This window comes from Pleurodeles waltl, chromosome 3_1, assembly GCF_031143425.1.
Source record: "Pleurodeles waltl isolate 20211129_DDA chromosome 3_1, aPleWal1.hap1.20221129, whole genome shotgun sequence".
NCBI lineage: Eukaryota > Metazoa > Chordata > Amphibia > Caudata > Salamandridae > Pleurodeles > Pleurodeles waltl.
In genome coordinates, this window is record NC_090440.1 from 1,790,795,559 (window position 1) to 1,790,811,534 (window position 15,976).

Here is a 15,976-nt window from a genome sequence, read left to right on the forward strand (position 1 = left end):
TCGGGATGGCATGAAACCAGTCTAGTTCCTCAGAATTGCGAGTAATCCGATACAGAAAATCATTATGCAATCTGATGATTATTCCCTATCCATCTCACTCAAGTCTCAGTGACTGAACATGGCTTAGAGATGGTGCTGCACCAGAACCTGGGTTTCATAATAGAAGTTAGTGCAAGACATGCAAGATTGGGAAAACCTGGTCACAGCGAGAAAGGCAGGTTCACAGGTATGCTGAAAAGTTTTAAACTAACTGGAGTTTGTAAAATGTTTATTCGTGAGCATCCAGGCAGTTGGCCTTACCATAAACCTGCAGTTTTTACAACCACACACTAAACACTAGCCTTCCTCGGTTGGTGAAACCACAAGGCCCAGATTAAAGGACTCCACAAAGGTAAACTTCTCATTGCGATTAGATGCTCAGTCTTTGACAGATAAGCTTAAGGAAATTTATAGACATGAACCAGTGTGTAAGGGAAAGGTAGTCAGATAAAGATGGAGAAGCGTTAGAATTGAGATAGCACCAGAATGTAAGGATTAATCCAAATACATGCATTCATATGAAAATTTGGCACCTAATCTGGACTGCGTTGGCAATAATGACTTAGAACATCGGAGCGAGTGAGGACATAAGACGGATACCTTCAGTGAGCTTTTAGTTGGAATTATCAGTACATCACTGCAAACATAACTTAGCCTTCACAACAAACATATGTTGATAATGCTGTTGCCCGCAAAGAAACAAAATGAAGAACCCACATCAACTTCGTATTTCTCTACCTTTGTTCTGGCTTCAGAATTAATCTTGAGGAAATACGTGTTTCCCACCCGACTCTCCCTTGTGTTACGTAGGCCACCACACTGCATTCTTGGAACTACTCAAGTCCTGCTTTACCTAGAATGCTCTCGTTTTTTTTACCATAGCTTTTCACCTCATATCCTGGGGTCATCAATAGAAACAGTCCATACCACTTGGTACACTACTTTAACATTAAGCATGCTACCAAGTGTGGGTGAAGGATTTGCATCCTTTATTTGAAGAAAAATGGGACCAGAATACTAATAACCCAAGAGATAGAGAGCCCTTTGTTGTGTGCAAAGAATGCAAGTATTTTTCTTGATTGCAGCCAAGAATTACCACCATTATGCAATGTCCAGCATTGTGCTTGTGGAAGACACGATCTGTCAATAATTACCACTGCTACGCTAAGAATTACTACCATAATGGCAGGGCCAGCATTATGCGAAAAGTGGTTACCAAGATGACATGAGTATCCCTACGATGCAGAGAACTACCACCATTATGCCAAACACTGCATTATTTGTGGTTTGCAGCCATCATGCCACTGATGCCCTTACTATGCACAAAATGCCCAGATTATTCACATAAGTATACTTACTTGTCACAGTCAACTACAAGAACTCATCTGCACATTCCACTTCCAAAACACTGCATATTATTTGTGCCACTGTTGGGGTGTTAGAATAAACGTCTCTTCTTCTTTTTTTGCTTTAAAATCAGTTTGCACTTCCCACACTCTCACTGCTCACCATGCCCAAGCACATTGTTATTGGTTTCATTTGTTGTCACTATTTTCTATATATAAATATGTCCTTGCTCTCCAAAATAAATAGAACACAGTGTGCAAAATTTAATTTAATTGTATCCAATTAATCCGGCGTCATCATTCTTCAACTACCCTTTACAGATGTTAGATACTTGCTTAAATATAAGATGTTCAAATTCAATTGAAATATTTCCTTAGTGTAAACACTGAGCCACACGAACATGCAAATAACAATGCATAGGCCATCAAAAATATACAACGAGCACAAACCACCATTGTATTAACTTTATAACAAACACATGAATTCACATTGCCAATGCTACTCATTTGTAAATATAGGAAAAAAAAAGGGAAAAAAAACGTCCAAATTCTCGACACTTCCTTCAAACAGAGAACGACCTGGTTTATTGATCAAATAGTAGAACATAAATATTTCCTTTGTGGTAGCATTTAACTACACAAACATGAAAAGAACAATACGTAGGGTAAGTTTATTAGGTCTTATAAAAATGCCCCAAAATATCCCAGCTGAACCCCAAGTACAAACCGATAATTCACCAACCCAACAGCAATTCCCAATATGAATGAATAGACTACAACAAAAACTACAAAACAACAGCAACACAAATACAAACACAGCACAACTGAAGTGTTGTGCTGTTGTTGTCCTGTGATATATTGTAATTTACTGTTTGGCGCTACTAACATTTTGTGGAATCTTGTTGTTCTAGTAGTGTGTTGTGTTGAGGTTTTATGTTGGTGTATTGTGCTGGTGTTCTGTAGCTGAAATGCTCACATAAGCATTCACTGACCTTCGCTGTTCACTTTTAGCAAGCCACTTTTTTCTTTTTTGATAAAGCACACCATGAAAACGTATGTGTTTTCCAGCGGTCTCCTTTGTGTGCTCCCCCCCCACCCCTCCAGCTCTTCCCTCAGACAGGGAGCTGATATGTTGCTCTACTCCTCTTCTTTCAACTTTGCCACTCATCCCACACATAAGAGCCCAACAAATTCAATATGCTGCTGCTTCTCCTTTCGACAATGCAGATCTTTTTCTCACACAAACTCCTGCCCAATGTGCCTCTGTGTTTTGCCAGGTCACACTTTATATATATATGAGCTCCCTGGCAAGTCTTTGTTGCTGCACCTGCTACTAGGGAGAGGCCCTGGGAACCCCTTCAGAAGAAACCCCTTCTGTCAACCATCTCCTGCACACATTCCACCAAAGGAGCTTCTTGCAAGCAAGCGCAGCCTCCGAAGAGCCCTGAGAGAGAGAGGTAGAGGCGACCAAATCAACCATGGTCAATCTATCTCAGCCCTCAGAACAGCTCACAGACGGACTGTCTGGCAGCAGTGAAGCAGAACTGCTGAAGATCCTTACTCTCCTAAAAGCAGGAATGTGGAATTCCTATAGCCCAACACCCAGGGAATATTGTTTGGAGTCAAGGACAACAAGTTTACATTTTCATTTTGTCCTTGGGACAAGTAGGCCCAGACCCCTGGAGCACAAACTCTTTGGCTGCCAATTTACAGGGATAATGAAAGAGCAATGTCCGCAATTAAGATAATATTTGCGTCCATATGTTAATGATGTTCGAATTTGTATTTATAGCTCACTAATGCAAGGTCTTTATTATTAGAGTGAGCAATCGAAGAAAATGTCAGCTCTGACTGCACTAGTAACAGTGGTTGTAGTCTAGAAATACATACACACATATGCAAAGTTTGATAATATGAAGCTATGCATAATGCTCCCAGCATGCTGTCTGGTTTGAGGCAAATAGTTGCAGGAACTTAAAAGCAAGATTGGTGATTCTTTGCTTTCAAAATAAAAATGTTCACAATAAACTGTAGCTAGAAACAAATGTTGGGCTAAGACAACTGTGAAATTTAGGTACCATTTCTTTGAAGCATCATTCAGTAAGATGTTGATGCATGCTAGTACTTCCAGAAAAATATTCATAATGGAAGGATCAGTGTAACCAGTTACAAAAAGATTATGAGGAAACATGAAAATAAACAAGCATTGAAAAAATTGATAGATCTGACATTGGTGATTAGCTTTTTGGTTTTGTCAGTGTGTGCCCTGTTTTGACTTGTTTTAAAAAAAAACATTATTGTTGTAGTGTCGCGTGGGCTCTCATTATCCTAAACGAGACTACTGGATTTCTAGGCAGCAGGATCGTTCACGGCGTGGGGGACTGAGTCGGACCCACTTGAAATGACCTCTGTCACCCTAAACCCGGCTTTGCTCCGGCTAACTAGCAGTGCCTCATTTCTCCAAAAGGGAAGAGATGATTAGGCAGCTGAGCGCATGACATCTTTGGAACTTCTCAGGGAAGTCATGGTCACTCAGATCCAAACCAACTCTCTCATTTACAGTATGATCTCATATACAAATGACAAAGGCAGTATAAGTTTTATATAATGTTTTAATAAAACGACTGCAGTTTAGATTTTAAGGCGTGAGCCGCAATAACCAGAACCATACAACACAGTAAGATTGAAATAGTCACGAGGAGAGTGAAACATAAGAATAACGCTATCATGGTGTTTAACAATTTCTACTCTCTCTCAGCTAGTTCTATTTCGAGCACAGCATGTTAAGCTTCTAACTTGCCTTTCTGAATCCCCGGGGAGACATTAGTCCTCATACCTGAGCAAAGGCCTGTGATCTGGTTCAGCATCTGTAACGAGGCAGTCAGTGTCTAGTTGTGGTTCCCTGGTCGGAATCTCCCTCTTGCGTGTATTGGGACAAGGAAGTGTTTTTATAACTAACATGTCAGCGTGATCACAAAATGTCCCTACGCAAGAATGCCAAAGACTAAACTCCTACCACGTCTATCGGCAATGTACCAGACTGTATCCTTGACTGAAGCACAGAGTGAACAGTGAATGTGTTATGGAGGACTCCAGTGCTGAAGTAGGCTAAACAGTGTGATATAAAAAATAAAACAAGACCGTACAACTGGCTATTTGAAAAATAACAGTATGAAGCCGAATAAAAGCATTTAGAGCAAAGTGCACAGAGGCTCTAAGCTGTGAGCAAAGGAATAAAATACATCCAGGGCAAAATGCACAAAGGCCTAAAGCCTGAAGCTAATGCGCAAAGGATACGTAAAACTGACCACACTACAGCAGGAGCTGCCGGGCCCTCACCATCATAACAAACATTGGCAAAAAGCAAAAATATTTTTGGTCTTAGAAAGCACACCTTGCTACAGTAGTTCAGGATACTAAACAAATCTACTTTATGTGCCAATGTGCTCCTAGTGAACGAGCAGAATGCTGTCACTCAAAGAGAAGACAGCCAAGAAATAGAGAGAATTTTAATAAAAACAAAAGTCTTGGCTAACCAATTAGGGATGCAGTTCTTAAAGAAAATTACAAAAGTGCGCACTGTATGTGTTCTTACATTAGTGCAGCTTTACGGCACTCATTAATCCACATGTATTTACAGAGGTAGGCCAAGAAAACGTACTTCTAGAAAATATTTGTGAATTGCGTTTTAGCATGAGCAAATATGCAAGTGTAGATTTGCTTATGCGAAAATCTGTTGGGCGTTTACGAGTTCTCTTTCCCTCCAACCACTTTTTCCCAACCCATGAAGTAGTTTTACTTCTGCCCTTGTCAGGAGTAAATTTCCAACCTTCCTCTCTATGGGAAAAGATTATAGAAGAGCTGGTGGAAACCCCTAAAACAGGCACATTATTAGGTTTGCACAGACTCAAAAGGGCATTCCAACCCTAAAACAACTGCTTACCCTTATCTCCAGCCTTAGGATGTAGATATGCTGACTGGTGCCAAAATGGTAGTATCCAAACCCTACAAAAGTATGAGCCCTTACATAATCAAAGAGGCTGTTATCAGAGATCCTATATAATGAGATTGCTGCCATAATGTTTTGATGCACTACATGGCACCAAAGGGATAAGTGGATTTTTTTTACAGAACAAGATTTATGAAGCAATCTGTCCCATGAACAAGTAGATATTTTATAAAATTCCACACCCCTGTAAAAGAGAAGAATCATGTGAGCCTCTGAAGGCATATAAACAACCTTGGCAACTCTGGCCAGTCCAAGGAGGATTGCATGGCGGAATGGCCGTGGGTGAACCATGTCAAGCAGTTATATACTAAGGGCCCGGGTACAGCAACCTCCTCCCTCAATCTATCTGCCATCCAAGACTGCCCCATTCATCAAGCCACTTCTTTCTCACAAGCCGCAGTAATGGGCACCATTAACAAAATGAGGAGCAACAGGGCCTCTTGGCCGAATATGATCCCAGCAACAGTCTTTAAAACCGCATCTGCCATTTGGGAAGGGTTACTCACACCGCTGTTCAACCAAACTTTTGTTACTACAATTATTCCAAACTCATGTGAGGGACAATCCTTTTCCCAATTCACAAAAAGGTAGATTGTACCAACCCAGCAAATTACCAGCTCAATGCCCTAATTGATCTAGAGGGAAAAGCTTACGCCCGTCTACTCCTGGAAGAGCTAAAAGCTTGGGCACAAGAGAACAGCATCCTCCTTTTTTTCCAGTATGGCTTCAGTCCTGAAACTTCTACAATGGACAGCATCATAGCCTTCACACATCTGTCACATCGAGCCACTCAGCACAAGCAACCTCCATTATTTTGCTGCTTCATGTCTTACAGTGCAGCTTTTGACCTAGTGGGCCGGGTAAAGTTGTGGGTGAAGCTAACTGCCTGGGGGATTCCTTCCCAGCTCCTCAAAGCCATTGAATCTCTATACCAGAGAACCTAGGTCTCAAGCAAGGATGCGTGTTGGCTCCTCTACTTTTTAATCTTTCTACAGCTGACCTAGGCAAAGCACTGGAAGGTGCCAGTTTATTTCCTCCTAAGCTGGGCAAGGTTGGTTTACCAATTCTGCAGAATGCAGATGACATTGTCATAATGGATCATACCAGAGTTGGCCTGCAGAGAGCCTTCAGAGCCCTCTGTAGCAATAACCAAGAAAGCAAACTTGTGGTGAACTAGGGAAAGACCAAGGTTGTTATTTTTGGGAACTATCCACGCAAGAGTCAGCCCAGTGGCAGCTAGGAGAATTAAAAATAACCGCACACTACAATTACCTTGGCAGCTGGCTCTCCAATGGGACTAAACCGGGGGTTCAACTAAAACACCTTAGGAGTAAGGGGATGGGATAATTTACAGTTTGAAATGCCTCAATCACCTCCTTCAAAGCCCAACTGCCGAACCAATGTTAAAAGTCCTGAGGACAAAGTTGATTCCAGCTTTAAACTGCAGCCATCTAGCTTTCCCCGGTGCATTAGGCACTTTTCTCATGCCCTTTCAAAGCTCATCATACAAAGAAAATCGTTCACGTTCCTCAGCAGGCCAGAAGAGCAAGGCTGAGGTTGGAACTAGACTTTGGGAATCCAGACCTTTCAATGTTTCGAGGATTTAGTCAAGTACTATATCAGGACTCTGCGGGCCCCAGATACCAACCTCAAAGAAAAAATCAAAACAATCTTCAAAGTGGAGGGGCTTCTCATGGCACTGGCAGTTTACAGCGGCTGCCAGCTGCTTGGAAATTGAGACAGTGAGTCTGCATAATCTGGAAATTCCATTTGCAGCATGGAAGTAAGCAGTGAATGGGCAGGTCATGAAAATCTCATTCAAACAAGATATAGAAACACTCCACCAAGGCACCCCTCTTGCATCTTACACTCCGGGGAAGGCTTAGCCGTATTTTCAGCAACCCCTTTCTGCCCAGGCACAAAGAATTATTTACATGAGGCTTGCGGCCTTGCCTACTGTGGACTTTAATGCAGCCTGGGCGCAGCACGCCGAAATAACATATTGCCCATTATGCAATTATCGCAGAGAACCCTGGCTACACTTGCTGTGCTGCTCCACTAGACTCACCGGTGATCGCCATCATCTCTTACTTCCTTTATGCTGGGCCAATGGCATCAGACACTGCAGAGACATTTTGGACCAGTGTTTTCCCACCCACTCACCACAGACTCTTGCTAGGTTGGGGAAACTAACAGCTAATTTACGATCCACACTACTTAATGCACAAACAGGGTGAGATCTGCCCAGTCATCGCAGCACAGTCTGGACCCAGTGGCTAACCGCCAACACATCTTGGATCGCTGCTAGGTCAGGGAAATCCCAAAACTTTGTCTGACCTGTTTTTATCCATTGTTTCAATCTGGATAAAACTGTTGCACTGTGAGATTACAGTACCTCTCTCTTTGTCTCTTGGGCCCCAGGTGCAGCTTGCTAAATGGGACATGAGCAAAGTTGATCCGTCATTGCAGACTTGGTGCACTGGAACACTAAAATCCTGACCCCACCGCCTCCTAAAGGTTTTTGAAAAAGTTTTCTAATGTTATTTTTTTTTCCTTTTAATGAACCTTTTTACAGACATATCTTTTTATCTAACTTTATACTTTTTTTATTATGGCACTCATAAATTGCTGAGCTCGGATGTTTTTAAGTAATGATTTTAAGTAAATCGATCATGAATAAACAATTACTTCTTAGCGAATGCTGCTGCAAGTTGAAGAGAAAAGTATCCCAGGCCAGAAAGTGCAAGAAGCAGAAGAGCACTTACAAACAAAGCAGCACTTGGGCCATGCTCCCCGGAAGGGAGAAAAACATGAAGAGGAGGTGAAGCCAACACGCGCTGAAGAAGGCGAGTCAGCAAATAAGTGTGACAAAGCCAATGAACGCTTAGCAATGGGCAGGCTCTAACCCACCCCCTCCAGCTTTCCCCCCCAAGCAAACAAAATGGCTTGTGAGAGACAGTGTATATGCTGTCTAAGAGGAGACCTAAAAAGTAGTGGCAATGACATATGTTTCACAGAAAAGACTTGTTGACTTTGCCAATGCTTAGTAACTTCAGTTTTTATTGTGTGATTAAAAACATATCTACTTCTTAGAACCTGGCCACCTCAAACCACTCCACCAAGTACTTTAAAACTGTCACATTCTCAGAAAGGCAACAGCACTTGAAGAAGCACAATGCAGTAGGTTTGCAATGAAGAACCTACTGTGACTATGATTCAATAATTACAAGCATATGCAATGCAACAGGTCTTGAATTTGCGACAGTTGGAGCTACTGGCGTTGTAAACACATAATTGGACTTTTCTTGCCACATAAATTGGTAAATACCTGCCTCATAGTTTGGTCTTTTTCTGCCACATAATCTGCTGGCCCTGAATATTACTAAAGCACTTCCATTCAACTTCTTCCTCTATCTGCAGCAAAAAAAAATGAAAATGTTGCCATTTAGCATCCTAATTTAAATCTGCCATGCTAATTTTAATAGGATACCACTTTCCAGACACGGAGGAGTTACGAGAGAAATAAACTAGAATGGTCACCCAACATATCAAGAGTGTCCAAACAGTCATAGTGTAGTAAGGATGTTACTTGGCCTGAATCATGGTCATAATTGCAATTAGGAGAGATTAATAAAAACATATACAATCATCATGTAAACCCAATAAAAACCCTTATCAGAAATACACTTTTGGTATTAGAATGTAATGCTTAAAACAGTCCCTACAGGGCACCACAACAAGAATGGCACTTGGAAAAAAACATGGTCAAGTAACCGTACAGTCAGCCCCTAGAGGACATAACCACGTGAAAACAGAATGGCAGAAAGTAGAAAGTGTAATCATATATGAAGCCCCTACAGGGCATAGTGCATTACACATTTTCAGGCCTACTACAATATTATTACAAACAAGGCCCTTAAAACACAAACTACTCCCAGCTGTAAAACAAAAGTTCCAGCCGCAAGAGAACTTTAAGACACTGAATGGTGGGTGGGGTTATTATGTTGAGGTCCCCCATCCTAGTGTGGGGACGCAGCGATGACCTAGGCAGAAAGAGTGTGTCGTGCTGAACATTTTGATGGTAGTCCCATTGTCCTAGGACCACCACACAGTGAATTATGGGCAAAAATGATTTATAAAATGAATGCCCTGCAAAGCATTTTGGGGCTAGTTTGCGAGTGCAGGGGATATTATAATATCTTGACTGTAATGCTCAGAATAGCTCTTAGAGGACGATAATGCATTACACATTTTCCTGCCTACTAAAATAATATCACAAACAAGGACCTTAAAACAAAAACTACTCCCACCTGTAAACAATAGTTCCAGCCATGAGAAAGCTTAAAAAGACACTGAATGGTGAGAGGGATTATTATGTTGTGGACCCTACTTACCTAGTGTGGAAACCAAGAGATGACCTAGACAGAAAGAGTGTATTGTGCTGAATGGTTTGGTGGTGGTCCAATTGTCCTAGGATCACCACAGGCTGAGTTATGAGCAAAAGCCAAGTTTCCAGAGTTCAGTAAATATTGTAGTATCAGCTCTCCCGCTGTGCCAGGAGAGCAGCTTTGAGGATTTCTGTGTTTTTTTCCTATTGAAACAGCAGCAGTTTGTATATTTTTCAACTGCTAAAGCTGGGAAGAATTTAGGAATGGGGTTGCAAACTTAAATGACTGATTCGGTAACAATGTGATGTTACTGGTGCTTATGCAAAGTGCTCCAAGACCTCCGATCGAGTTTGTGCTTCAAAAATTTTAATTACTCCGATTTGGTAACAGTGTGACATAACTGATAAATCATGCAAAGCGCTGCAATACCTATGATCTAGTTTGCGCTATACAATACTTCGAAGCACCATGGCCGCCACGGAGTGCAAAGGGGAGAAACAAAAAAAAAGAGAAGAAGAGGAGTACACACACACTAAAGTATATGGCCGATCGAGCAATAATCCATGTAACAAGGTAAGTCTGCAAGGCTTAACAAAGCAGCCTCAAGGCGGGACAAACATAAAGCATTTACCTAGCTAATCAAGGGAATTTTGAAAGGCAGGCCCAGGAACGAATGAAACTGATGGGCGTAAGCTGGGAGTGGTTAAAGTCTACAGAATAGCCATGTCGCTTGCGCGCTGCTAGGCTCGACCTAAAAAGGAGATGCGAGGTTGATAATATAAATGTAGGCTTCTGCCACATACTGACTTGGACAGGCCACATAAATGTGGGGCCTGGTATCTGTACTTACCCCCATATTAGAGGGGCTCATGGCCTATTTGCTCCATCAGCACTGCATACCTCCAAACGGTGAGCAAAACCCCTGTATGGCAAATAATCTTAGAGGAATCTAGGAAAGGCCATCTGGGACATGCAGTAAGGAGGCAGTCCTATGGCAGCCTAAACGATATTGTGGGGTTTGCCTTTCATGCATGGCTCAAGTCTCTGTGCTATAAGGCTCCCAGCCCGTTAGCAAATAAAGAAGGGAGTCCAGAAGCCACACCTTTTTAACCTAACTGTCCTTTCAGCCTCATGAACAGAAATGCAGAGGTTGTCGGATTTATCTCGTTTCCGATTTTGAAGGTACTTGTGCTTGTTCTGTTCGCTGCGCTACTTCTTCTAGCAGCTGCCAAGCAAGACAAGGTGGTAACTAACTAGACATATAATATGTTAAGCAGGAGTTTGTAGTCTGAATGTAAATGTCTTATGAATACTGTTTGAACCCCACTGCTCACTAGTTTTTCTGGTTAACCAAAGGTCACCAAATGGCCAACGAGAATGGAAGGTGGCGACCTTTACAAAATCTGACGACTGGTCAGAGGTACACAATGAGCTGTGACAATAGAGTAAGCATGAGAGGTTTTCTCAAGAAACGGAAGCGCCAAGTTTCATGGACTTGGGGAAACTTTGACTCAGATAATGTTAAATCACAAGCTCCGTCACGGGTTAGAGTGTAGAGTGTTGGGATGGAGTGGTTGTCGGGAATATAACGGGCACAGAGACCTGTGGTGGCGCAAACCATACTTAGAGGAGGCACGTGAAAGGGAACTAGAAATGTATTTGAGAGAAGGAGAGGGAAATATACGGTGAATGGGGCATGTGAGAAATCGAGGAATAGATGAACCACACAGAGATTTGAGAACGGACAACAAAATGCACAACCAAGTAACGCACAAAACGAAAAGGTATAAACGAAAAGCGTAAAGAATAAAATTAATCTGCCATAAAATAATAAGTTTGGAAGGAAATCAGAATTGGAAAAGATAAAAAAAGAATGAAGCTACGGAAGAGAGGGGTGGGGTAGAGAAATAAAAGCAAGACGGTTTATCAGAGCTAAATAAATGGAAAGAAGTGAAGAAAATAGAACAGAAAGGGTCACAAAATAGAGTACAGACTATATATGACAGATACCACAGAGAGCTCAGTAGCACTCGTTGGAGTTATGGTATATTAAACTACACTGTGTCATCACAACCTCACCAACAGCCCAAATAGGCTGAAGGAATCCAGTATTTCAGACTTACCTCCAATCTTCTAGCGGATGATGTTAAAATCCGATTGTCTCTGCCTTGCTTTCCACTCTACAGTACTTACAAAAACTGAAGGTAAATGGAGCCAATCGTAAGGTAGTTTTGACTGACTGGCACGTAGGAGGGCGGTTCGAGGAGTGTTTCGTTACCTACGATTGGTTGGAAATGAATAACCGGCCCCGGAAAAGTCGCAAGTCACCGCCCTAATCGCCCCGGAACAACATGTCCCAGCTGCCAGTGGGCCGTCACGAAAGGCTGTGGGCACCTAGTCTTTACTGCAGATACACTCTGCGATTGGTGAATGGGGCGTTTTCACCGACTGACCCAGAGACAGACGACTACTTGCTTGGGCGTAGCGAGGTCCCAACATACATCTCGAATGCTGCGATCCTACGGCCGTCAGTGTCTTCAGACCTATTGCGCACGCGCCTTGCATGTGCTTAAGTGACCAAGAACACGAGTATCTGCCATCGCTGCTTCCATGAACTCCAATTCAGAGGAGCATGGCTGAGCTCGAGGGCCTGTTGCAACCTCGAGCCGAGCTTTCACGTGGCTTTTGACTTCTTCTATGCAGTCTGTGGCGTTAGGCCAAGAGCTGTCGACTTTGAAAATGGGGAACCAGCTTCGAGTCTCGGCGTTTCCTCAAGACTGTGATTCTGAGCAAATCACATAATCTCTCCACGCGTTTACAGTGAACGTGACCTTCTGTAATGCTGCTGGTGTTCCCATAAAGTGCTCCAATTTCATCGGTTGAGTTTGCGCTATGCAAAAGCTGCAGAAAATGCATAAATAGGTCGAATCATATGGAGAAACAAATAGATACCCATATATGTATGTTGTATACAAACTGAAACGGAAGAACTGATACATCGCAGCTTCCCTGCTTGCACTGTGTGACCCAAGTCAAATATTTTGTTTCACTGAAACTCTTTTGTTTTTCTTTTTTTCTTTTCGTTACCGGTTACGAAAGCACTTTTAACTATGTGAGTGCAGAATACCAGTTGTACAAATACCTATTATGTTTGAATTGATACACTAAAATGTTGCACCTTAATAGTCTGGGCTACGTACATGGTTTACATGACAGTTGTCTATCTTTTTAGTTCAGTGGTTCATGTACTTTTCAGAGCTGTAATCTGAAGTATTAACGACAAAGGTCCCACATGGTAATGCTTCGTTGAATTTTGAAGAGACGTTATATTTTATGTGGTATTTTTTGTATGGTATACATTACAAAGATTTTCAGGGCTCAGCTTGTGCACTGGCTCAAAGATCTGAGCCAGACCTTTGACTCAGCTCTGGCATGGCTCTCCCTGTTAATTTGTTTGCTCGTCCACCTCTAAAATTATAGCGCCATTGAGGCATTCTGTCATGACTTTTGATGTGTTGGACAGGATGTTGTGATGCATGTGCAGTAAATGCTCCCAAGTGCAGTGGAGTCTCTAGAAGTGCATTTTAAGGGTCGGGGGGGGGCACATATTGGACACATATAAAACTGGTGGATCTCATCTACAGAGGTGATTATTCATTTATTGCACTCTGCTGGTAATAGCGCCACAGTGGTTAGTTCAGACTTTCAATAGGAAAGACATTTTTTGTTTTCTTAACTTTTGTGTGGTTTGACAAATCTCGTTGAAACTTCAAAAAGAATGTGTTCATCTACTTTGACTCCTTCATGTAAAGTTTCACAGTGATCCGTCAAGCAGGGGCTAACAAAAGGGGGAAGGAGGGAGCAAAAGTTTAGATTCAGATTTTAATTCCTATTAGAAAGTGTGCTCTCCGATACAGAAAAAATGGCTGAACCGAATCACACCAAACATGGCAGAAAGTTAGAATTTTACTCAGAAGGCCAGCTTTTCGGTATTTGGTGTAAGTCTATTCAGTAGTTTTCAAGAAAGTAGCATTTAAAAAGGTGGTCCGGGTTGGGAATGAAGGGGATATCCACTAGAAAAAGTTGGTGATATTTGAACCAATGGTGTGCAGATATGCTATGATTGGCCAATGTAAAGGGGATTGGTGAATCCTGAGTGGCTGGTTACAACATAAAAAATAAGTTATGATAACTGTTACAGGACTCTCACACGATCCCTAAGTCCCGAAGCTAAATTAATAAAAACACATAATGGGCAGGGTAAGCACACCCTGTCACTCCCCTTCATTAGATGACCACAGTATGTTGTAGCAACAGTTACATGATTCAAGGACATGGTCTCCATCGAAACACATTGCAGTGAAAGAATGGTTTTGAGGATCACAAAAAAGGAACACATGAAGAGTAATAATAGATTTTAGTAACAATATTAATTGTTTATTGGTGGTTTCATACTAATTTAAAGCCTTTCCTAAGGAGCTGGTTGATATAAATGGACATTGAGATGTTAATGCAGGTATGGAACCAGCAGGTTAAAAATATAAGGAGAAGTATGGGTTTTTAGTAAGAGGCTAAATATAGTTGAAGAGGGAGATGTCTGCATAAGAACAGCATCCCCTTTCCACATCTGTTTACCCACCCTGCTCATCTTCTCAGTTGCTTAACAGCGCCCAAAAAAAAAAAAAAAAACGTAAACATTTTGGTACGCAACTGTGCATAGTGGGGTTGGCCACTTCCACAGGGTGTGGCTGTGAGCCCTGGCCCTTGGAGAATCCCTCGCTATGCACTTTGAGCATTGCAGTGGTTTGTTACTTTCAGTGGGACACCCATAGAGGTTTGAATATAGGCCCAGTGGACAACCCCTCCTGCACAAGGCTATTCGCAGATGACAGAGCGTGTAGTATTAGGCCCATGGTATCTGTTGTTAGGGACAGGAGTCCTTTGAAGGGGCACTCATTTTTGTCTCTTTTTTTGATCTCTCTGAGGATGGTCATAAACAGCTGGGTACAGGCTGCTCACACCTCTTTGTGGTGGGCACTCCCCCTAGAGATTGTTCTGCTGGGTAGAGCTTCATGACAGACCAGGGATAGGTGGCCTGGCCAGGATACATGAAAGGGGAACCGACCCAAATTGTTTCAAAGAAGCACACCTGGAATACTCATCGTCCGTCTGTGAAATCGGTTTAAAGATAGGAGCCCAAGACCCGTTGTTGTTATTGGGGTCTCTTTTACCGAGAAGGGGGAACGCCACTGAGTACTCAGGGTCTACTAAACAGGCAAGTGCTGGTGTCACACTGGCAGCCAACTCCCTAGAGGCGAGGGAACAGCGCCTGGAGTTCTATCTAAAGGATGAATTACCGGACTGTATTGGGTGCCAAGATATCCTGCCTGTGAGCAAGAGGAAGGAAGCACCAGCCTTGCAGGAGGAGATGATTGTGGAAAGGATTGTAATGATTGACCTTGGCGTAGGGTCCGTCTGACAGACTCACGAAGCAAGTGTGGCAAATGAATTGATGTACTGCTGGACCGGGCATCAAGATCTCGCTGCTTACCCTTATCAAAGCTACCAAGGGCTGTGTGCCTGAGTGGTAGGCCATGCTCATGCTTGCTGGTGACCCTTGTGCCCCACAAGTGGACCGCATGACCGCAGCATTTCCCAGTTGTCATCACCATCCATGAAGACCAAGTAGCCAAATAGGTGCCACTGGGGTGCCTCGTAAAGATTCTAGGTCATTGTGTTGAGGCACTGCGTGCCGAAGATAGCGCCTGCCATCCACAATGCCAAAAAATCATCACCTGTGGATGCTGGGCCATCACATTTGAGAAGAAGCACCAAGCATTCACTAGGGTTGGAGGGAGCTGCACTGTGAGTCAAGTACCCACCTGAGCATCAGAGTAAGCCACACCATGAGTCAGGTATCCACCAGAGAGGGCTGTAGACAGAAGCCTCAACCCCACCAGGACCATTCTAGTGGCACACTGCACGTCCTAGCTTCCTAGAAGACTTCTGCCCGAAAATTTCTGCTACTGATGAAATCCCAATGCCTTAGGAGGACCAAACACGGTGCAGTGGTGCTACTACGAAGTGTGTAAGAGACTGAACGGTCTTAGGCCCAAGCGATTGAGTGATAAAATCAAAAAGGAGGGGGGGAGGGAGTACAAGCTGCATCTGTAGACCTTACCTTGAACTCCAAA

At 42.8% G+C, this 15,976-nt stretch overlaps 1 protein-coding gene across 2 annotated transcripts in view; it reads right to left on the reverse strand.

Annotated features, from left to right (window-relative positions):
- The window catches only part of SLC39A10 (solute carrier family 39 member 10), a 269,902-nt gene extending 257,870 nt beyond the window's left edge, over positions 1–12,032 (reverse strand). Inside the window, exons 1-2 of one of the 2 annotated variants that reach the window (XM_069225865.1) lie at positions 11,906–12,032; positions 8,727–8,808 (exon numbers count right to left, since the gene is read on the reverse strand). The gene's annotated coding sequence lies outside the window, so the exon portion shown is untranslated. The remainder of the gene's footprint in view (positions 1–8,726; positions 8,809–11,905) is intronic. The other variant, XM_069225864.1, reaches the window with a different exon arrangement.
- Between the last annotated feature and the right edge of the window lie 3,944 nt (positions 12,033–15,976).